Source organism: Vombatus ursinus, unplaced genomic scaffold, assembly GCF_900497805.2.
Source record: "Vombatus ursinus unplaced genomic scaffold, bare-nosed wombat genome assembly UNPS02014830.1, whole genome shotgun sequence".
In the NCBI taxonomy this organism is placed as follows: Eukaryota; Metazoa; Chordata; class Mammalia; order Diprotodontia; family Vombatidae; genus Vombatus; species Vombatus ursinus.
Window position 1 is genome coordinate 23,971,002 of NW_020954608.1, and position 22,015 is coordinate 23,993,016.

At 35.5% G+C, this 22,015-nt stretch overlaps 1 protein-coding gene across 2 annotated transcripts in view; it reads right to left on the reverse strand.

Annotated features, from left to right (window-relative positions):
* The window catches only part of SEMA3D (semaphorin 3D), a 256,333-nt gene that overhangs the window by 210,816 nt on the left and 23,502 nt on the right, over window positions 1-22,015 (reverse strand). Inside the window, exon 1 of one of the 2 annotated variants that reach the window (XM_027838812.1) lies at window positions 4,506-4,633. The exons of the other annotated variant lie outside the window; for it this stretch is intronic. The gene's annotated coding sequence lies outside the window, so the exon portion shown is untranslated. Of the gene's footprint in view, window positions 1-4,505; window positions 4,634-22,015 lie in introns of those variants that run through there. 2 annotated transcript variants of the gene reach the window in all.

Below are 22,015 nucleotides of genomic sequence, written 5' to 3' on the forward strand. Positions count from 1 at the left end.
ATCTGTCTATCTATGTCTTTAGAGTTGCTTATAACAGGCCTGTGGTATAAGCAGCACAAATATTATTCTCTTTGTTTTGTAGAAAATAATCTAAGACTCAGAGATGTTAAGCCCACGGTCATACAGAGAGTAAGTATATAATCCTGAATTAAGCCCATGTCTTACAGTTCTAGGGCCAATACACTTCTCATTTTTTTGAACTCATTCCTCTTCAATTGTTTCTTTCAAATCACTTTCTCTCTCTCCTGTAAGCTTAAACACATTTGTAGGTACCTATCATGTTTCTCCAGAGCTATGTGAGATTCAGCATATGCTACATCAACTCATAAAAATATTTGGGAAGAATTGGCTAGCAATTAAATTGGACCAGTTACTAGTGAGCTAACCAAAAGGCTCATTCTATCACATTGGATAGTAATCAACTATAATTTATATTGTTTTAAGAATGTTAAATCCATTGATAAAGTAAAAAGAGACCATTCAGACTAGAGAGGAAGAAGAATCTCCATATCTCTCCATATAAGTAAGAATTGCTTAAGTGTTTCAGGATGTATTGATTTCCATTAAAAATCTTGGGGTTTTTTGTGTATGTATGCATATATGCATGTATGTATATCTCTGTATATACATTATATAATTGCATATATTTATGCAATTACATATAACAAAGCATACTTACACATGTAATGACATAACAAACACACACACATATATATAGACATGTATGAATAGACACACATGTATATACATACTATGTGGCATGGTAGATAATAGCCTAGGAGTCAGGAAGGTCTAGTTTCCAGACCCACCTATGACAAAGTAACTGTATGACCCTGGGCAAGTCATAACCTCTGAATACCCAGTCAAAGCTGCAGAGTAGGTGCTAATCTGTTTAGTATAAATAATTTCCTCATCATCTTTATAGCAATAACTCACAGGTCCAGTCCAACCTCCCACTTCCTCTATTCACTCTTCAAAACAAGAATACAATGATTATTCTATATATGTATAAACAATCTTTCCTGGTTTCTTTTAAGTGCCAACTAAAATCCTACCTTCTACAGGAAGTTTTCTCCATCTCTCTTAATTCTAATGACTTCCCTCTCTTAATTATTTGCCATTTATCTTATATATAGCTTGCTTTGTGTATACAGTCAATCCACAACTTTTGCAGGGATAATGTTCATGTAAAACAGTACAAAAGTCAAAATCATGAATGTTGATACATTGAACCTATGGGAAAAAAAGGGTTAGGTTCCCATGACCACCAAAAACCATAATCTTTCACTAGAGATTGCTGAAAATACATTTATGTATGTAATTATTTGTAACAAAACATTATCTAGTAATATGCACTTTTCCTAACACAGTAACCATGAAATAACCCATAAAATTAAGTATGCAAAGGCACAAAGAATGCTCTTATCATTGGTCTGAAGTTATTGACAGTCATTGGTCAGTGTTGTTTTTTTTTTTCTTTTAGGTCTTTCACAGTTTTTTCTTTACAAGTTGCTATCATATAAATGGTTCTTGTGCTACTCACTTACCTTTTCATCAGTTCATACATGTTTTCCCAGGTTTCTCTGAAACATTCTCTATCCTCATTTCTTACAGTGCAATTAAATTTCATTATATTAATGAGCCATAATGAGTTCTGCCATTACTGAACTTGTGCGTAGAGCCATGGTATTAACAGGTGACAATGACTTAACATTTGTATTATAATAGCAGATCCAACCAACATGTTGTAATGCATACAGGAAGAGGAATGGGACTAGGAATTTCCATCTCAGATTAGAGTTTTTGTTCTGACATTGACTAGCTGTGTGCCCCAGACTATTTAATGTTCTCATCTGTAAAAAGGGACAGTAATTCTTCCATTGCCCTTCTAAAAAAACACAATATTGTGAATCAAACTTTTGGTAAACCTTACAGTTCTACCTAAATAAAGCATGTTATCTCCAAAGGCTTGAGTAAAATGGAAATTTTAGGCAATGTGATTAAGCTAATGAAGGGGTTTGGGGGGGAAAGGAGTTGTTTAGTGTCCTTTTCACCAATACTCTGATCACTTTATCCTGCTCCTCAACATAAATTGGAGTCCTATTTAGGGTATGTCCTCACTTTAAAATGTACAAATATTAATCATCTTGCTTATTTAATTCATAATTTTTACAATAAATAAAATTTGTCAGCCAGTCAGTAAATATTTATCAAGCATTTACTAAGGGCCAAGCCTGTGTCTAGTGCAGAGGATACAAAAGAAAGAAGCAAAAGACAGTCATCATCCATAAGGAACTCACAATCTAATGAAGGGGTGGGTTAGGGTGACAGTAAGTGAATAAATTGACAAAAAAGAAATAAGTAAGAGAGGGAAGACACTAGAATTAAGAGGGGTTGTAAAAAGGGTTCCTGTAGAACGTGTTGATCTAGGTTGGGACTTAGGGAAAACCAGGGAAGGCAGTAGTCAGAGAAGAGGAAGGAGAGCATTCCAGACATGGTAACACTTTGGGCATGGTTACAATTTTGGATATGTTAATAAGAATGCTTTATCCATTTTTGAGGGACAGCAAGTACTGTATAAAGTAAATTTACACTTTATAAGGAAAGACAATATGTAGCTAAGTAAATATTTATTATGTCAAGTAAATATATCCACAACTGGTTAAGCTTGTTTGATAAGGTGATGACTTGAAAGGGTTCGTATATATTGAAATCCAAAATAAGATATTTAAGTTTGAAGTGCCTAATGATTTCTAAATTAATTAGAAATAATATATAGTGTATAGAAGTTATGTATAATATATAACAAAATAATTTGTGACAACATGAAAAAAACCTGATATAAAATTTAAATTAAAATATAATGTATCATACCACAAAAAAGGATGTATCCTATGTGACCAATACTAAATGTCCCTGTATTTCAGATAGCCTAGCCATCTGGGTACTCTAACGAGATACTTGTAGATAGCAGAAAGGTAAAGTGATAAGAAAAAATAAAATTAGATAATTGGATTTCATCTAGCATCTTGTTGACTTTTGTCCACTAAGTTAATTAAAGCCTTGTGCCCCTGTGGGGACAGAAAGTCTAACCATCGGGGAAAGTACAGGGAAATATAAAATTAAAATGTCTACATTTAGGTTCCAAAAATCTTTTTCACAAAAGAAGAATGGAAAGACAATTCATGTGTAAAAGATCTGAGAGTTTTAGAGATTTGAAAGCTTAGTATGACTCTATGGTGGGAAATGTCTGCCAAAAAAATCTACAGCTATAGCCTAGGGATTGGGAGCCTTTGGAGTCCCTTCCAATCTAGAGATTCTGTTACTTTGTGATGATTACTGATATCTTTTTTCATGTTGGTGTCAGACTGTTCAGATTCTTTTATCTTCCATAAATGTTCTAATACAGATTAAGTATAGTTCATCTAGAACATCAACATACCTTAAAAAGGACCTGTGGTACAACCTATTTCTCTTTTTGTAATTTTAACAGCTGCTTAAATGTCTTATGATGTTAAAAAATAATTATTCTTCTTTTCATTTCACTTATAAATTTACTCTCTGTAGTCAATTAGCATCTAAGTTCCAACACACTGTTAACCAGCTACCTATATGCATTAAGTAAATCATGTAAACTGCAATAACTTATCCCCAGCTGACCATCTTGAATGAAAATCAATACTATTTCTCAAAGGAGATCCTGACTAGAAAATACAAATTCATGATAGATAGTGGAAAACATGGAAAATAACATGCATTGTAAATAGCATCAGAGTGGCACCTTCTTGTATATGGTACCACACACTGATTCACCTGTACATTTAACACTTTAAATAGTTTTCTCATTCAAAAATATCTTTTGCAGCCTGTTCAGTTTACAGCTCTGTAAGATGAATGTGAAAACAGACAAAGGCTTTTGTGAGGATACAAGCCATGTAAACTCTCCACCCAATTTGGTGTAAGTACGACAAGCTTTATGTCAAAGAAAGAAATGAGTGATTTATCTCCTGAGAATGATTTAATCATAAAAGGTCATCCTTTCAAATTCTCTAGTTTGTCTGGAATAAAAACTATAAATCCTGTGCTACATGAAATTAGCTCATCCTTTCTTAGCTTGTGACTTTTCCTGCTCAAATCTCTCTAAAAATATTCCTCTGAATTTTCTTAGGAAAACTTCATAGTTTTCACCTTTTTCTTAAATGGTTATTTAAAAAAAATAAAATCTAGCACTGTTTGCCAAAAAATGCATTTTCATAGAAATAAGATACTAATAATATAAACAAAATAGGTAATAAGTTTGCAAGGTACATATATGATGAATTACATGCATTTCCTATTAGATTTTAAGATAGACTTAAGCTAAAATAGAAGTTATACAATTTAAAAACAGGATTTAATTCTGAAATGTTCATATTTTTTGAAGCAAATGAATGACTCAAAACCAAGATGTTAAAATTTAAATATAATTGGAAACATTCTTATTTATAAGTCATGCAAGTACCTACCTTGAATAATGGTAAATATTTTCCTTCAAGTACCAGAATATTCTATGACCTGAGCTCATTTTCCGACACACTATTACTTTTTCCACAAGTAGACATCTCCCTGAGAGTCACAAATATCTCTACAAGCATGTAGGATACACCTGTAAATAATGATATTATCAGCCCCAAAGAGATTCTTCTTTTCCATACAAGACTGACCTATCAAGAAAATAATTAACATAATAGATAACAAAAGTGATGACACATACAGATCTTGTGGAAATTCCCACACAACAGCTGTCACAGAGTCATGCCCCTAAACACATTTATTTTGGAATAATCAGGTGCTATTAGCACTTGGTGTTACCAATCCTGAATGGAAACTAGTTTACGCAATACTGTATTTCATTTTTTTTTTTCCTGAAGAGAAATACAGTAGGTCACTATGCATAGAAACTGCCATTTTTCAGCAAATAAATGCTATGTTTAAAGTCTGTCTACAGACTAAAATTTCCCCTTACACCCATTTTTTTAAATAGAACTCAGCTTTAGTGAACTGCTTTGCATTCTACAAATTGCTAATTAATAACAACAATTATTATTATTAGTTTTGAAACGGGGTGTCCTTATCTTATCCAGTTTGGAAATTCAGTAGCCACCGATGAGCCTAATCTGTATGCTACTTCTGATCAGTTTTCACCTGCTCTGTTTCCTACCTGGACCCATTCATCTCAACTTAGGGAGCTTGGTGCCACCTTTGGGGCATACCTTAGTGGTTCCAGACTTAGCATGCAAACTCCCAATCATCTCAGTTCTACTGAAGCTCAGAACTCCTGAGCTCAAGTCATCCACCAGCCTCAGCCTTCCTCCGGCAGCAGGGATTATAGATGTGCACCACCAAATCTGGCATGCTTTTCACAAGTTTAAAAAACTCATTTTTATTTGTTTAAAGGTATGAAGGTAAAAAAAAATTAAAAGTAAGTGATAAGTGAATACAATAATGCCAAAAAAAATCAAAGGCAAGAATCAGGAAAAATTTCAAATACAGTAAAAATTTTATATGGAACATTGGGGGGAGGGGGAGGGGGGTGGCAACAGGGGTTAGAATGAAGAGCTGAGTCACAAATTGTTAAAAATCTAATTCACATGACCTCAGATCAGGTATGGCTCTAAGTAAAATAGCTCTGCTTCCCTTTTGGAAATACTCAACATTTCTTCATTAGGTGTCCTCCTCTGTACTTTTTCCCTTTAGGCCCCTCAGCCCCAACACAGAAACTGTACCTTTTCTAATAATACTGCTCTATCTGTTCTGGTTGATTAGACTCCTTAATATAAATCCCTTGTTGTTATTTAGTTGCTTTAGTTGAGTCCGACTCTTTGTAAACCCATGTGGGGTCTTCTTGGCAAAGATACTGGAGTAGTTTGCCATTTCCTTCTCCAGACGGCTTTACAGATGAGGAAACTGAGGCACACGGGGTTAAGTGACTTACCCAGGGTCACGCAGCTGGTAAGTGTCTGAGGCCAGATTTGAACTCAGGTCTTCCTGACTCCAGACCTTGCACTCTAAACACTGTGCCACCTGGTTTCCAATACATCCCTTACCCTAACACTAATAACAGTGCTCAGCGCAGTGCCTGATAAAGAATAAGAGAAAGTTAATTTGTTAACTGACTGCATAATCCAGGGGTGGGGAACTTGCAGCTTCAAGGTCACATGTGACCCTCTAGGTCCTCAAGCATGGCCCTTTGACTGAATCCAAACAGATTTGTCCTTTAAAGTTTGGATTTAGTCAAAGGACTGCGCTTGAGGACCTAGAGACCCACATTTGGTCTTGAGGCCGCAGGTTCCCTACCTCAGGCCTAATCTGTCTTTGCCCAATGCCCTGTTGTCTGGGGCCTCTGAGGCCCTGCTTAAGGGAGCTACCTTTTCATTATTTCCTTAGTCTGACCCTTAATAGTTATTATAAAAGAATAGCAACAATGTACAAATATTAATCACTTGAAATAGCTCTGAAAAGAAGAAATCTAATTTGTCCAAGCTCGCTAGCCTCACTACCATCTAGGAAACATGAGAAGAACAATAATTTTCCATTTTTCTTACCCTCTCAAACCTATTACACTTGCTCTTCACCTACTAGCTATGCAATCATAAGCAATTTATTTTACTGCTCTGAGCCTCTATTTCCTCATTTGTAAAATGGGATAATAATACTTATACTACCTACTTCATAGGGTTTTGTAGTGGGAGGAATAAAGGATTTTATAAAACTTAAAATACTATATGTAGAATATATTAAATAGTATATATATAATTATAATACCACAGATAGTATAGTAAATTGTAGTATAGTATAGTAAATAAGAATACCACACACACACACACACACACACACACACACACACACACATATAACACATACTTCAGTATTTATTATCATCATCTTTAAGAACCAGCATCTCTCAGACCTTCCCTAACTTGTCATATCCACTACCTCCTACTAGTTTCCTCAAGTTTCCCTATGCATAGTGGACTCTACAGTCAGACATTTTAATAATACCCATTCTTGCACCCTTAGGATCCCTTACCTCTCTGACACAAACATGCCTATCATGATAGTCTTCAACTTAGTTAACCTCCAGTATTGAACTTTTCTAAGTCAAACTCCTGTGATATTGTATGCTAATGGAGAAAGTCATGAAACTATGTCAAGTTTACTACAAATTCATGTTATTTAAGACCTTCTAATAGGCCTTCCCTGTAGCTTGGTATTTTCTTCATTAATCTGTTGCTGAATCCTTTTCATAAGTTACAGTGACTATTACATCTCTAACCTTTTCCATTGTAAATTTCCTTACTCTTGAGCTAATCTCTTTTACAGGAATCATCCAACTCAAACTTTCTCAACTTCCCTTTCCTCCACCTATGTCCTTTTACCTATTCCTTTCCCTACCATCCTCCAGGAAGTATTTGCTCAAAATTCTCCATTTTGCATATGCATATGCATATTGCATATGTTCAATCTCCTGCCCCCACTGACTTCTTCCTTGCTAATAAACATGAACAGGCTTTCTCATCCTAAAGAAAAGTTCCATTGATCCATCAAGTCTCTCAAGTTACTATCTTCTATTTTTCACAAAGTTCTCGAAATAATTTAAAATTCTCTCTACTTCTTCATTCCTTAATCTTAGTAACTAATTTTCCTATCTGTGTAGATGACGTCCAATATCCTGCTGCCAGCTAGTAACTTTCTCTGCACAACTCTTCCATCCCAACATCTAATTTTCCAAGTGCCCAAAAGACATTTCCACTTAGGATATCCTGTCAGAATCTCAAATTCATCATAATTTTTTTTAAAGAAAACGCTACCTTAATAATTTCATAAGGTAGTTAGTGCAAATGTTGCTATTCTCATTTTATAGATTAGAAAACTAAAGCGCAGGTCACTTAACTGACTTCCCTACAATCACTCAGCTAGTGAACACCAAAGATAGAACCAGAATTCAGTCAGTTCTTTTGTTTCCCAGCTCATCATTCTTTCCCACAGGGCATAGGAACTCTCCTAAAACCAACATTCTTCCTTGCAAAAAGGATGGAAAACTCAGTCATCTCTAATTCCTCTCTTCATATGGTCACCAAACTATTTCAGTTTTTCCTTCACAATCTCTCTATAATACATCCTTCCTTTCATTCCCATTGTCACCACCGTAGTTCTGGCTCTTACTAGGTAACTCTTTCCATGACCAGGTCTTATCATGTTATTCTACTCCGTATATTGTATATTCTAGTATCCCATCACTTTATTCTAGTCTGTATGTTGCCATTGAGTATCTTCTAAATGGCTGCTTTGTGTGCCCCTCCCATCCCTACCCCCAACCCCTTACTTAAAAATGTTCAGGGGCTTCCCTTTGCTTGATATTTAAGGCCTTCTTTAATCTTGGTCCATTAGAGCTTTCTGCTCTTAGATTCTGCTACTTCTTTACATTCACCCAAACCCCTGAGAAAGGAAACTACCAAAACATACAATTGTTATCATGCCATATTGCCATAAATGTATTCATTACTAACATGCAGCAACAGTTTTCTTTACCTGGGCTTTAAAATTGTCCTAATCTTAATTTTACTTATACTATGTAAATAAAAAGAAATATTAAATATTTTGTACTTCAAATATTATTTCTTTCCTTAAGCAATTTTAATAAAACTTGAGTTTCAAACTTAAGCACAAAGTCAAACAATTAACTTTAATCATAACTTTTTAAAAATTCAGAACAGAACCATCAGCAAAGGTATTTTTTTCCCATAGAGATTGAAAATATGCAGCTGATAAAGTTGAGAGATGCCAGAAATCACAGGGAGAATTGCAGAGGTTGCTGCCAGCACCAAAAGCAAAATTGTGGGAAGAGTTAGATATTGGTCCAAATCAAGATAAAGTGAGAAAGTAGGAAATAAATGGAATAATAGGTTCATGAGTCAGGATGAGTAAGTCAAGGGGAGAGAGAGAGAGAGAGAGGGAGAGAGAGAGAGAGAGAGAGAGAGAGAGAGAGAGAGAGAGAGAGAGAGAGAGAGAATATGGATGTAAAACTCCACCCATGGGAGAAGGATGAGCCAGAAGAACTGAGTGAGGATGGGATTGATTTGATCATGCTTTATTTTGTGCATGTAAAGACAAGAAGGATCACTATAATGAATACCACAGGGAATGCAAAGGCATCATAGCAAAAAAGAGAGAAACATGGTAATAGCCCCTTCTTAGAATAGAACCGAGAAGACTGCACCTGGTGTTCAGATCTAGGCACCTCATTATCCACAAGGTGTAGACAAACTGGAAGGAGTTCAGAGAAATGCAAGGAAAATGATTAAGATGTTGGGGAGAATGGTTTATTATAAAAGATGAAAGAGCTAAATAAGAAGTTTGGGAAGGCAACAAGCTGGTAGGCAGCATATCTATCTCCACATATGCAAAAGGCACAAACACTCTAGGGTAACATTTATTTGGCCTGCTACCAAGGGGAGGTGACTTAAGAAAAACAATTATAATGAAAGGGAAGGGAAAGCCACCTTAATATTACAAAGGAGAAGGGAGAAAAGACAGATGATGAGTTAGAATTTTTTTAGTCCTGTCTCCACAGAGAAGTAAGGAATACATTGAAAAAAAGTGAAATCTGGTTTGTGTATATGTAAGCACATGGTACAACTGAGCTGATTACAGAGTTGAGTCAGAAGTCTTAGAAACCTCCTCAAACAGATGAACAATGACTGACTCAACCATGCCACAATTTACATCCGGGTTTATGACTGAAATAACATGCCTTTCTGTGCTAGGGTCTGCTTATTTCCTTTGGACAGAAATGGATTAAATTAAGAAAGTGACAGACTGCTAAAGAGATCTTCAGAGGTGGATTAAATCCTTAGGTGATCTGTGAATTAGCCTGAAATGAATAAATCACCAAAATTCAGAAAACTATTTCCGTAGGTGGTACAATGGATAGAGTGCCAAAATCTGGCCTTATCAGCTGTGTGACCTTGGGCAAGTCACTTAACTGTGTTTGACTCAATTTCCTCAAGAGTTGGAAAAGGAAATGGCAAACCACTCCAGTATCTTTGCCAAGAAAATCCCAAATAGGGTCACAAAGAGTCGGACACAACTGAAATGACTGAACAACAACAAACAAATTAGACACTAATCGATAGAAACCCTCGAAATCCTAAGAACTGTGGGTATATAGTGACTTCATGGGTAAGGAAGCAAAAAGACTCCCTTCCTCTGCTACATCTCTATTCTTAATAACAATCTGGCTTAGTCCTGGACACATGCTAGTGCATGTCCACATTGGATGTTTTGTATATACTCTATGAATCACACCTATAGTATCCATATCATCATATTTGGGGATTATGAAATGTCTTAGCTGAGTAAAATCTGTGTAGGAGCTCCTCGATTAATAACATTACGTAAAACATGTCTTTCATTTGGATGATACTGTGACATAAACTCCTGATGTTTCTAAAGAACTGCTGACATTTAAAGGAAAACACTGAATGTCAATTCTTTTGTGAAATAAATCTTCTTATCTCATCAATGTATTTTCCCATTTTTGTACCTTTTTACTACTTAACATTGCTGCATTAAAAAAAACCCTCTGCTCTTTGAGTATCAATAGGATTGCTCTACTTAGCATGTTTTATCAATGATTAGGTTTAAAGTATAGATTGTATGCTTATCAAATCAATATAGTACAGAGTTGGGAGGGGATAGTTAACATCTAGATGACAGGGTAAGGATTCAAAAAGATTGTAACAACTTAGAGCATAGACTGAATCTAAGAAGATGGTATTTAGTAAAAATAAATGTAAAGCCTTTCACTTGAGAAGATATGGCTAGACAAAAATTTGTTTGAAACAGATCTGGGGATTTTAATGGACCGCATGCTCAAGATCGATCAACGATGTGACATAATAGTGTAATAGCCAAAAAAATGATTAAGGATCTTGAGCTACATTAAGATAGTTATAGCTTTTAACAATAAGGGGGTCATAGTAGCAACATACTCTTTCCTAGTTAGACCACATATGAGTATTATATCAAATCTTGCCATGATTTATTAAAGACATTGGTGAGCTTGGAGAACATAACAGAAAAGAATGATTTATATAAAGAGGGGACTAGAGACCATGTCATGTGAACATCAGTTTAATAAATTCCAGATGTTTAAACTGCACAAGGAAGTATTGGAAGCAGTAGGGAAAGGAGTATTTTAGCTATTTTCAAAGGGTTGTCATTTGAAAGAAAGAAGAGATTTGTTCTGTTTGGCCCCAGAAGGCAATACCGGAAGGATTGGGTGGAAGTTGCAAAGAGGCAAATTTGACCTTCAAGTCACAAAAAAAAAAAAAATCCCAAGTGATTAGCATTATCCAAAAGTGAAATGGGGGGGGCAGTTAGGTGGCTCAGTGGATAGAGCACTAGCCCTGGATTCAGGAGGTCCTGAGTTCAAATCCGACCTCAGACACATAACACTTACTAGCTGTGTGACCCTGGGCAAGTCACTTAATCCCCATTGCCCAAGCAAAAAAACAAAACAAAACAAAAACAAAAACAAAAGTGAAATGGGTTCACTAGGAAGGTGCTAGGTTACTGCTCATTGTTATTCAGTCACTTTTCAATTGTGTCCAACTCTTTATTTTCTTGGCAAAGATATTGGAGTGGTTTGCTATTTCCTTCTCCAGCTCATTTTACAGGTGAGAAAACTGAAGTAAAGAGGGTTTGGTGACTTTTCTAAGTTCAGACAGCTAGTTAGTACCTGAAGCCAGATTTGAACTCAAAAAGATGAGTCTCCTTAACTTCAGGACCAGCACTCTATCCACTGCGTCACCTCACTTCCCCTACTGCCCATTGGAGTACATCAAACTGATGGATAAGCACTTTTCACATGATGATGGGGTTTCTTTTTGAGTATAGGTTGGAATGGATGATTTCAAATCTGAAATACTATGATCCTGTGGTTCAATATTATCATTCGTTCTTGGTACTAGTAATAATACCACATGGTTAACAGAACACAAAAAAATCACTTAACATCAATTCTTTATCATGACAATATTGAGATACCTAAGGATATTTTTTTTTAAATATATAGTTCACGAGCACAATAATAATAGCTAGAATTTATACAAGCTTTAAAGTTTACAAAGTGTTTTACTTAAGTTATTTTATTTAGCCTTTACAACAATCATGTGAGATAAGTATTATTTTCCCTATTTTATAGATTAAGAAACTCAAACTCATAGAGATTAAGTGATTGATGCATAGTAACAAAATCATTAAGGACCAGAAAAGTGATTTGAATACAAGTCCCTCCTAATTTCAGGTTCAATATTCTTTCCACTAACCTACTCTAACAAAGACAAATATACATAGATGGTTGTTTTCATGAGATGGGGGGTGTTGTTTAGGTGTGTCTGACTGTTTGTGAACCTAACTGGGGTTTTCTTGGCAAAGATACTGCAGTGATTTGTCATTCCCTTCTCCAGCTCATTTTACAGGTGGGGGAAGTGAGGCAAGCAGGGTTAAATGACTTGCCCAGGGTCACACATCTAGTAACTGTCTGAGGTCAGATTTAAACTCAGGTCTTCCTGACTCCATAGCCAATACTCTATCCACTGCTTCACCTAGCTTGCATGAAATACAACAGGCAAGAGTGGTAGGAGGATCAGTCAGAAACAAATATTCACAAGAGGATGGTTTGGTGAAGATTAACTTGGGCACCACATTAGAAGAGAGGAAGAATATGATGGCATGTACTGTGAAACATATGCCTGAGGAACAAGATGCAAAAAAAGAGAGACTGTAATGTCATAAAGATGCCAAGAATCAAGAAACACACATAGGTACAAAAGGAGATCAATGTTATCCTTATACATTTCTCTGAAAAGCTAATTAGCAAAATATAGGCAATGCCAGGTTCTGTATTTTTTTCTCACTTCTCTCTGCTTCAACTGATCTTCCTGCAAATGCTCTCCACCTAACTTCCCCCTTCTACATCCTTATTTTTTTCACATGACTATACAGCTTTTCTATATGCATTAGTATTCCATATCCATCCTTATCCCAGCCATCATTCCTTATTTATAGTTTTCTCTTTTGAAGAAAGTATGTTCATCTAGAAACATATTTCAGTCATGAGTGTCATTCTGCCAAGAATCAACTGTACCCAATAAAAGTTGCAGCTTCTTAGAAAGACTTAATGGAAACTACGAGTAGTACCACCTCATAAGGAAAAGAAACTTTGATTCAGTCTTAGAGAACTGCAAACAAAGAACACCTCTGGAGTGGGTCAAGAGATCATAGGATCATAATATTTAGAGTTGGAAAAGATTTTTATAACTTTATCAAGATCTCTGAGATCAGCAATATTCTTTCTACATAATTTCTTGGATTTTGTCTCCTGTGAATTTCTGAGGATCCCTTCTATAATTCCTTCCTTAGTATGTTACAATATGTGTTGTAGCTACATTCTATGGTAGCTAGTTAATTGAATATACATAGCCACCACCACTGCCATCCCCTTCATTTTTCATTAAAACCCTTTAATTAGCCTTTAATTTTCAATTGGATTTTCAATTGGAAAATACATTTTTACCAAGCCCTATGAGGCACATTACATAACTGACCAAGAACTTGTCATTCTAATATTTTAAGTTTTGGTCTAGAAAATGAAATCTGAGTCTTAAATATCATTATTTTAACCAGTTGTTTAACCTTCCAGTCAGTCAATAAACATTTATTAAGCAGCTACTATGTGTCATGCACTGTGTTAAGTTCTGGGGATATAAGGAACAGCAAAAAAACACTATCTGCCTCATGGAGCTAACAATCTAAAGCAGGGGTGGGGAATCTGCAGGCTCGAGGCCACATGTGACCTTCTAGGTCCTCAAGTGCAACCCTTTGACTGAATCCAAATTTCGCCACTCTAAATTCTTTGGATTCAGTCAAAGGGCCACATTTGAGGACCTAGAGGGTCACATGTGGTGAAATTTGGATTCAGTCAAAGGGTTGCACTTGAGGACCTAGAAGGTCACATATGGCCTCGAGGCTGCAGATTCCCTACCCCTGAATTCTAAAGCCTTTCTCATGAGAAGCCCTAGCTTTAATATGTGGTAGTCATAGAAATATCACCTTTTGTTTGAATGTCTTCAGTTGCTTGGGCAGGGATTCTTAATACTTGAACAATGCAGTATCTTTGGAGACATGGGAGTAAAAAGTATATGTTAAAAGATTTGAGAGCTGTAATAAGTTCAAGAAGATACAGAAAGGCATAGTGGGAAGAACAATGGCTGTAGTGTTGGTGGACCTGGATTTGAATCTTGCTTTTGCTGCTATGTGATTTTGGACAAATCACTTGGACTTTCTGTGCCGTAATTTCCTCTTCTAAAAAGGAAGCACTTAGATAGGTGAAGAGCTCTTAACCTTTGGTTTGTGAACTTATTTCTTCAATATTCCGATAACTATATTTCAATATAATTGAGGGTTTGTTTTGTAATCATAAGTATTTTATCTTATGCATTTAAAACATTATTCTGAGAAGGAGTCTAAGAAGTTTCACCAGACTGCTAACAGGGTCCACGACATTAAAAAAAAAAGTTAAGAGCCTCTGGATTGTATTATAGCTAAACTCTAAAACAGTCAATTTGATGATGAAGTTATTGGTGACCTTAGAGAGAATAATGTTAATTGAAGCCTGATTAGAAAGTTTTAAGGAGAGAGTGAAGAAGTGGATGTGTTAGCTATAGGAAAAAAAATCTTCATGAAAGCATTGTGATGAAGGAAAGGTAAGAGGACAATAGTTTAATTTATTGAATGAGTCGGCTTATTTTAGGATAGGAGTGGGAAAAGGAGGAGAAAGGCAGAGTAATACAAGTGAAAAGAATACCAGATTTAGAGTAAAAGAATACCTGGGCTCAAATCCTAGCATTTACAGTCTTTGGGTGTCCTTGACCAAGTTGCTTCTCACTTCTTTGGGATCTAAATTCCTCATTTATTAAACTTGGATCTGGATTACATGATCTGTAAGATTCCTTTTAGCTATAAACTTAGGATACTATGAGATGACACCATGAGCATGTTCTTTTAGGCAGGTTGAAAAGAAACAGTGTGGAAGAACATACCAAAGATTGGGGAAAGAGAGGAAGAGGGAGAAAGAGAGAGAGAAAAAGGGAGAGAGAGAGGGAGAGGGAGAGGGAGGGAGAGAGACAGAGACAGAGACAGAGAGACAGAGACAGAGACAGCGAGGAAAGAGAGGATAACTGCAACAAAGTCTTGAGGGGTTTAAGAAAGAAGGGGGCTTGAGGGGCAGCTAGGTGATGCAGTGGATAGAGTACCATGGAGTACCTCTGGAGTCAGGAGGACCTGAGTTCAAATCTAGCCTCAGACACTTGACATTTACTAGCTGTGTGACCTGGGGGCACGTTGCTTTAACCCCAATTGCCTCAAAAAAAGGAATAAGGCTCGTTCAAGTGGAAGGATTGTTCTTAGTAAGAAGTAGAGAGACTTCTTTCTTGTGTGCAATCACATAAAGGAGGATAAGAGAGAAAAAATGAGGAAAAGAAATAGGAACTGAATTAGCTGTTCGGATATTATTATGTAGTATTAGTTCAGTATTTGATCAGATAATATTAGTCATCTGAACAAAGTTGTAGCCCAGGTCATTCACTATGGGGGGGGAAAGAGGAGGGATTGGGATTGAGAAGAAAGAAGAAATAACAGTTATCTGCACTAGGTGACTTCAGCAAAATAAAATTACAGTGAATGAATTAATTTTCAGAATAAAATTGAAAATAAAAATATGTTCAAAAGAAAAAGATGAAGGAGAAGTATAACAACTCAAAGACACAATGAAAGCATGACTAAGTTGAAATATAGCTCAAGAAAAAACAAATCCAATGCTTAGATACTGAACATGAGGAGACTAAAGAAACATATGTTAAGAATAGTTTTAGTGAAAAGGGGTGAGGAGAGAAGATCAAGAACTCTATTTTATATTAATTCCTGAAATAGTGTTTAAATACAAAAGTAGAAAGTTGTGAAAATTGGGCAAAGTAGCTCTTAATCATTTAAAAAAAAACTGAATCAAGACTCTAATTTATCCAGTCATTAAGAGAAGATCCCTTCTTCTCATTCCCAGAATTTCCTGCTGAGGAGCCAGATGTTTTAATCCTAATTAAAATTAAAAGCCAAAACACTTCATGTCTAAATGCCCTTTTGAAGGGGCTTTTTAAATTTGTTTAAAAGGGGGGAAATTAAAGAAAAGAAACCCCTGCCAATCTGTTCAATTCATTTTGTTCATGGAAAATTCACAAACCCTCATCCTGGAGAGTCTCAAGTTCACACTACAAATTTTCAGTAATACTTTTGCAAAAGAAGCCATTGCTTTGCACTGGAATCTTCATGAGATGACAAAGGCAGATTCACATGGACTAGATGGAGTCATATAATACCGTTCACATTGGGCTTAGGTTATCTATGGGAATATAGGATCTGGAGCTATAATGGACCTCAGAGGGCATTTACTCTAACTGTCTCATTTTGCAGATGAGGAAACTGAGCTCAATGAAGGGTGTGTGAGTTTTGTCCAAGGTTACCAAAGATATGTCAGAGGCAAGACGGAGCCAAGATTTTTTTTTTTTTAGATAGTTATTGCTGTCTCTACGGTGCCACATTACCTAAGATACTGCCCCCATTTATTTGTACCCCTGTGTCCTCAGGGCTCAGCAAAGAGGTAGAGATGTTCTCCCCTCTATCCCCACATACCCCCACTTTAGCATAAACTCCTTAAGGGGAGTAACTAGATCAGTCATTATTTTAATTCACCTCAGAGCTAGCAAAATTTTTCATACATGGTAGCTGCTCAATAAGTAGTTATTGAATTGAACTAAGTTTTGAATCAGTTAAGTATGATTCACAGAAGTCTTTACAAACAGCAAAGGAATATTTTGTCACCATTAAAATCAAATTGTTTATATGTATATTGTTTTCCCTCTCAATAGGTTTTCTTCTTGGAAAAGAAAAAGCTACAATCAGTAGATAAAGCATCTACATTAGGGGACTGAGAGACCATTTACAGTTCTATAGATTCTATAAGTACCAGGATAAAGAAAATGGCACAACTTGAAGAGGATGACACTAATTTCAATAGGATGGTGTGTTTTATTGCTTTGTTTGTTTGTTTGTTTACTTATTTATTTATTTACTTATGTGAATACTTTGATCATCAAAAATTAAAACACAAGGGGATACAGGTAACACTATGCATCATTACCAGTTATACAATAGTGACTGAAAATTTCAAATGACCCCAAATAAAAAGGCTCTGTTAGGAATATTACACTTCTGCATTTTGACTGGTCTAACACATGGAAAACCATCTTTAGAGAAATGTATCATACTTCCTAAAATTCTTTGGACTTATTTCCAGAATAATAGAAAAATATCCCTGGACGTGTGATCACAAGTGCACACAGTGAGCAAACACTACATTTTAATCATGATTTCAGAAAAAAAATTCAATCCAAAATGTACATGAACACTGGGGTGTATTTTCACTATCAATTTGCCACTAAGTCACATTGTTTGGGGAATTTATTATTCCAGGAAGGATGGAATTTCCCTCTAATGGGAAGACACACACACAAACAATCAAGAGATGTGATGTAATAAACAAATATGTGAGTTATTTTTCTTTTTTAAAAATTGAAAGGCTGTACATCTGTTTCCTGATATAATAGTTATTTGCTGACAAATAAGATGTGGGAAAAGTTTCTTTTAGTTTCTACTCTTAGAAAAGTTGCCACAGCAACAGAGAATATTATGCAAAATATAATTCTCCTTTTCCCTTTTTTCATATATAGATGAAAAATTTACAATTATTTTTATTGGCTTATCTATAAACTTATTTACATGCACAGTAACAAATAGGACACCACTGGTAGCACATATATCAGAATGAATATTTTTACCGAAGACATTCTTGTTGGAGGAGAAAAAAAATGTCCAAATTTTAACTGAATATTTTGTCAGTGTTTCCTGTTATTCTAACAGGTAGATTATTATAAATTCATTGGAAACCTTAACTATGTAATACTTTCAACTGACCCCTCCAAAAATCCAGAGTACTTTTTTAATGAGAACCCATTGGTTTTGTGTCCTAGAGTAATACTGGAGCTAAACATTAATCATATACAACACTCTGAAAGAGTTTTATAATCCATGCATCTTGCCCAGAACAAGTTTTCCAAGGGCTAATTAAGCCTAAATACTACTAACAACTCACACTTAACAATGGTCATGTGATACCATATTTTAAAATAAATAATTGCCAAACATTACTCTTTAAAAAACAGGTGGTGACTGAGAGAAGAGGTAGGGAAAAACAGTAGACATGGGAACATGTTACTTATTAGTTCATATGTTCCTCTCTCTCTCTCTCTCTCTCTCTCTCTCTCTCTCTCTCTCTCTCTCTCTCTCTCTCTTTCCCTCCCTCCCTCCCTCCCTCCTTCCATGCTCATGTATATTTATGTATATGTGTACATACACACACACACACACACACACACATACCAACTATTTATTAAGGGCTTATTATGGGCCAGGTGCTAGAGATAGAAATATAATTAAAGAATTCCTACCCAGAACTTACCTTCTGATGTGTGTATATAATGCATGTGTATACAGTATGTTAGATATATTATATAGATAGTTTTGTTAGGTTTCTTGATAATGAATTAGTTCTTAGGAAATTCTTGGATAAAATAACCTAATCACAGATTTAGGGCTGCAAGGGATATTTAGAGACCATCCAGTCCAACCCCTTTATTTTAGAATTGAAGAAACTAAGATTTTAGAGAGATTCAGTGACTGCTTGAGGGTGACACAGATAGCTAATGACACTCTTTATACAAGAATGTCTTCCAAATGAATGCAAAGATATTTCCTTTTCTCTTCCAGAATGACTGATTAGACAGGGATTCTTAATCTTTTCTGTGTCATTGACCCCTTTGGCAGTCTGACAAAAACCTATGGAGCCCTTCTCAGAATAATATTTTAAAAGCATCAAATAAAATACTCAGGATTACAAAGGAAGCTGTTTACACTGAATTACAGTCATCAAAATAGTTTAAAAAAACTTCACCAATGACAGGCTAAGAAAAAAAGAAAAAAATAAGTGAAACTAGAAAGTAACAATATTTAGTAATCACGACTCTTACATGGAATTTTAAGCATCGTTAATTCATTTTTCTTATAGCAACTTCATGAGATAGGTGGTACAAAAATTACCCACATTTTGAAGATCAAGGAGGTTAAATGATTTGCAAATGATCACATCATAGCAAATCTCAACACCAGGAAGCAAAGTGAGGTCTTCTGAACCTAAAAAAGTAACATTTCCTCCACTACATGATGCTGACTTAAATCCCATTCATCCTCTCTGCTTGTAATCATTTCATCTTATATATGTCAATGTGCAACTGATTTTCATAAGATAATTAATATCTTGATTTTTCTCTAACAATCCAACAATTTCCTCTATTTTTGCTTTATTTGTATTCAACAACAACAAAGGAATTCCTTTTAAGTTCTGAGTCTTCATTAATGTCTTAGTCACAGGAATATGTAGGCTCTATAGTTGTCCTCCTCTAAGAAAGTGTGATGAACCCCTATATAGAGTTTGCTCAGCATATAAGAACTATGATATAAATATAGCTTAAATACAAGTGCCTCTAATCCATATATGTAAAAATATACATATCTATATAAACATATTCTTTTTTATCTTGAACTTGAAAATCCTCAGCAAACATACACAAAAAACCCAAAAAAGTAACAATAGAGAGGATTGTATAAGAATGCTTTTAGTCTGGGAGGTTGTGTAAAATTGACAAGTTACCTTGGAGCAGAAACTGTTGAGTCAAGATGGAGAAGAAGCTACAGGTTCTCCTCCCTATCCACCCAGCTAAGGCTGACAAATCTAGGTTGCCAGCTGACTTGAATATGTAGTCCCCAACCCCTTGCATCTGGGCATCTGTGACTTTGTCTTATCTGAATATTCCTTTCCTGATCCTGATCACAACCCCTCAGTGACTTAGTAGGTGGTATCTGACAGCTGCTATGCCCCAAACTTAGCACCCTGTGGGCAGCTTCTCCTTAACTTGGACAACAGCCATCTAGTTTCCCATCAGGCCCATTCTCAAGGCGCTTCCAGCTTCTAAGGACTTTTTGTGAGCTTTCCCTTTATAATCACATTTGTCAAAAACTTAGAGTCACCTTTATACCCCCACCAATCTCAGGTTCAGTTTCTATTCTTGTCTCCATCAACATGTTACTTAATCTTTCCCAGCCCCATATGTTTAATGGAAAGGGTTGAAGTAAATAATCTCTAAGGGTTTTACAGCTATAAAATTTTATGAGTTTTTGAAACAACCTTGAAAGAAAATAGTATGGTTCTTCATTAAGTGAGTTTTCTAATCTATCCTCTGAGACAAGTGGTTTATCAGACTGGCCTTCTCATTTAAGTCCAAGACTGGAATTTAGTACAAATACCTAGATATTAATTCTGAATACCAAGTATTAAAATGAAACACCTGGTTGGAAACACTCCAAAACACTACTGGATGCATACCAAATTGACTCTATCATGTGCTCTAAAGTTGACTCTGAAGAAAGCTGTTTTTTGAAGATTAACAAGTTGTTTGCTACTTGGGCACAGTAGGAATTTTTCTCTGAACAGTCAGACTAATAAGTAAATTCATTCTGACATGAGTTGAGTAAAAGAGAGGGCTTAACATAGTGAATAAATTGACATTTTTATAAGATGTGAGCCTCCAGCAAAGTTTTACACCAATGTCTCATCATGGTAGGAATCTAAGCCTGAGTTCTTAAAAGCTATGCCAACAGAGCAAAATCTCTGCCAGATTCTACTAAGCTAAGAAATATTCATGCTCATCTGTAGTGACAGTGTGTGCCTGCTTATAGGCAGTAAGCATAAAAATGAAAAAAAAAACCAATTTGTATTAGGTTGACTATGGCATCTCATGAAACAAATAAAAATTTTCAATGGTTCTTAGCCCTGTTTATGACCAGTATAGTTTCCATCGGGAAGGCAGCGGAGTGGAAAAATTAAGAATCAGAAGATATGTTGATTGTCAATAAAAATCAGTTTAACTATATGTGCTCTAAAAGAGAGCTCCTTGTCCAGTGACTACAATAATATGCTACCAGAGGAACTGAACCACAAAAACATCAATACTCTCATTATAAGTCAAAGAAGAAAATGTAAATAAACCACAACAAAATGAAAGAATACATCACAGGTTGAAGAGGTGAGTAAAGGAATTACTGGAGTTAGTTTCATTGTGCACCCAAAAATAACCCCAGAAGTCCCATAATTTCATAGTACATATGGTCATTCCACCGTGGAATACATATAATGAGTGTATGTAAAAAGAACACAACAAATGTGATTGACACATTTGTGCTCCAATTCTACACAAATTATGAAGTAGCAAGATGGAAAACTAATAAGTTCCTTCAAACCACAGCAATATGTACCTTGATATTCAATGACTTCATTGTAAAGATAAGCACATGGGAGAATGGTAACATTTATTGGAAAATATTGTTCAAAACTAAGACAAAAAAGTAGGAAAACGTTTACAGAGATGACTTGGAGTTTTCATACCTTTCTTCTAGAAGAAAGTTAAAAGGGGTTAGAAATGTTAAACATAGAAGAATATTGTAAAAAAAAAATAAGATGACTATCTTAATAGTCAAGAAACAACTAGTTACTAGTATGGAAGCCATTTCCAAAATAGTTGTCTATGGGTCGTCACAGTATGGACTATCAAGAACAAAATTATTTTCCATGTATATATCAAGATTATATAAAATTTCTTGATAGATGCAACCAGAGAGATAACTTGTTGCAATTATCCTCTGGTAATCAAAATCAAATGAGGCATAAATAGAGCTATATGTCTTCCAA